The sequence below is a fragment of the Olea europaea genome, chromosome 3 (genome assembly GCF_002742605.1).
Source record: "Olea europaea var. sylvestris chromosome 3, O_europaea_v1, whole genome shotgun sequence".
NCBI lineage: Eukaryota > Viridiplantae > Streptophyta > Magnoliopsida > Lamiales > Oleaceae > Olea > Olea europaea.
The window spans coordinates 6,980,812-6,983,999 of NC_036239.1; positions in this window are offsets into that span (position 1 = coordinate 6,980,812).

The following is a 3,188-nucleotide window of genomic DNA, read 5'->3' on the forward strand; positions in this document are numbered from 1 at the left end:
GGGGGGGGGGGGGGGGGGGGTGTGGTTGTGGATTTTGCTTATGTTGAAAAACAATTTCACGGAGTGCTAATAATAGTGAGCAATAGGAAAATGTTGACAGAAGAAAAGAAAAAGTCTACTCATAATACCAGATGTTTTTTTAATAATCTAGAAGAATTAGTGAAATAGACAAGGTATACAGTATCAAAGTGTAAATGAACTCAAACCATTATCCTTACATTAAATTTATAAGTATGAGGTTTCTTATGATCCCTAGCAGAAACGATGAGCGTTAGGAATCTTATTACAAGTAAAAGAATAGAAAGTCGCTGCAGAAGCCCTATAATTACTGGGTAAGTTCCTCTCATCCACAACCCCGGCTAGCAGAGGCCCTTAACCCTTTTTTAGTTTAGTAAGATACGTTGTCTTGGTTTCAATTGGATTGGTTATAAATTATAAGTCTACCATACTATACTTATATCATACTGTAGAGAAAAGAACTAACTATTGAACGAAGGTCAGGTTTAGCATTCTCTTTCGGTTGATTTGCTTCACGAGCTTCAGTATTTCAAGATATGTTGATTGGATATCTTGACTGCCCAGCTCTATAAGGTATTCCAAGGGGGATTTTCCAGGTGAAGAGTTTCATGAGAGGTAACTCAGACAGGAGGAAGAGAAGAAATAGAGCATCTACAACTATGATCTTGTTTTTGTCCTCAGTCGAAAAGAGATGTCTTGAGCAATCAGAGAGCACCCGAATATCATGACGCCCTAAAAGTAGCCTTAAGTGGAGATCTTGTAGACCTCATCTTTAATCATACAATAAGTTAGAAAATAATCACTTGTATAATGAAATCCTTCAGAAGTGCCTAGTCTTTGATTGAACCAATGGAAAGCTTGTGTTCTGTATAGCACAGTTATCAAGCACTAGTAGTCTGTGTTATTCCCTTACCCAATCTCTAAAATTGTATTATTTTAAAAATTTTGCATTGAATTGTTGAGGACATAGTTGGGGTGTAAGTCCATATTGTTGGCCAATGGCCATTCATGTGCCATTGCCATATTTTGCCCCAAATGATGAGGATCTGATTTCCTTTAGTTGGTTACTGTGCTTCAACATCCGAAAATTCTACTTGTTCCTAAATTTTTCCTTGAATTGAGAAATTTGAAACAGATAGTTGCTAACAGCCAAAAGCCATTATTAGAGATGTGGTTCAAATGAGTATCCTTTTCTGAGAATTAATTGATCCTTTTACACACTGCTTGCAAGATATGGTTTTCTTTTATACTCCTACTTTTACCAGACAAATGGTTTTACTGTAATAAAACACAACTGTAAAGTGGGGGCAACACACTCCATCATCGGCCTGCTTACCGTTTTCAACGATTAGACTTTTATTTCATGGATATAGAAAAGAGTACATCAGTTTTGTCTCTTTACATGTAACGGCTTTCTCTTTAGCAACTTGTTTTTATAATTTATATGTGCATATCTGCACGTCTTGTGCGCTCTGACATCTTTACACAATTGTGTGCTCAAAAAATCTCTTGCAGTTGTCAATGGCCACATCAAACGATTGCCAGATGAAGACATACAATCTAATGTTCTCGAAATAGTTGGGTCAAATGTCCAGTCAACTTTTATTACATGTCCAGCCGATCCAAATGCAACACTTGGTATAAAGCTACCGTTCTTAGTCCTGATTGTGAAAAATATGAAGAAGTACTTCACTTTTGAAATTCAGGTGCTGGATGATAAGAATGTCCGCCGAAGATTTCGAGCTTCTAATTTTCAAGTCTGTAAGTCTGCCTAGTGTCTATTTAAGCTTAATTACTTACATGCTTGTTCTTGTTACCCTTCGATAATACTTGAGTTCTCTCTTTACATACTTTTTTGATTGATGTGAATGTATTCCTTGTATAGCTCAATGTACTTTCTTCGTCCCAATTTTCATGTTTTGGTTAATTTATGTTTGCACTTTCCCATTTAACTTCGACTGCTAATGAAAATTGGAGAATAAATTGTTTAACAGGGCCAATATGATAACACAAGTTTTTCTCCCAAGGTGCTTAACAATTTTATGTTATGCTTTTTCGTTAGTGCCAAAGACTTGCTAAATAAAATCTGATGTGTACCTGAAATCGGGGAGGGTATATCTGACAGTTAATACTGCTGGTGAAAGTGATGGATTCTTTGAAACTATAAATATTTGAGAGCAATTTTGATTGTTCTTTATTTATTTGATTATAGTTTATTATTCCAAGTGGGCATGTTTTGTTGTTTGCCCTTGTTTTTGCATCCATTGCTTGTCAATTGTCATCGTTAATGTAATTTAATAGTATTCTGTTTTATTTTATTTACATTTTGGTCAGCTTAAATAACTATTTCACATGAATGGATGCATACTATGGGAATTTGGTGCCTAAAACATTCTATTGCATATTTGAGTATGATAAACGTCAATAAGGTAGTTAAAATAAAAAATAAAATAATTCTCGTCCTTGTGCACCATATCTGAATTCGAAATGGCAAAGGATGTACTTAATCCCTTACTCTTAATTATTGGAATATGAAACAGGCAAATTGTACGTTTGATCATACTAGATGTCCACAAAGAAAAAATTTAATGAAAATAAAAATGATTAGGGAATACATTCTTGCACTAGTTTTGTGCTCTAGATGCCTTTTCCCATAGCGATATTGTTTCAAATGGAATTCTCTCTCTTGGGTGTCACAGAAGATCATAGAATGATGCAAACAATATTTCATATAGGGGAAAAAAGAATGATGTGATGCTAGAGTTTTCTAACTTTACAAGATTAACAAACTGATTAGACAACTGTGACAGTTCTTCCTGTAATCTGTCCGCTGATATTTTCTTCAGACATTATATTTTCCTCCCATTTCATGCTGCCACTTCACCTTGTTTAATAGTGTCATCAAAATACAAGTTTAGGAGAGGTGGAACACGCCTTTCTCAGTCAAACTTCATACTGTAAAAACACCGTTTTACTTTGTGCTTCCACATCTCAAAAGGAAATATAGATATTAGCTTCGAACCTGCACAAAAGAGAGAATAAACAAGTCATTAGCCAACACAAGTATTTAATGCAATCCATTTTCAAAATGGAAAATCAAGAAATTATTAGCTGTAGGAGTGGGCATTTTTTCCCAGAACCAATGGAATCGGACCAGAACCGTTTAGAAC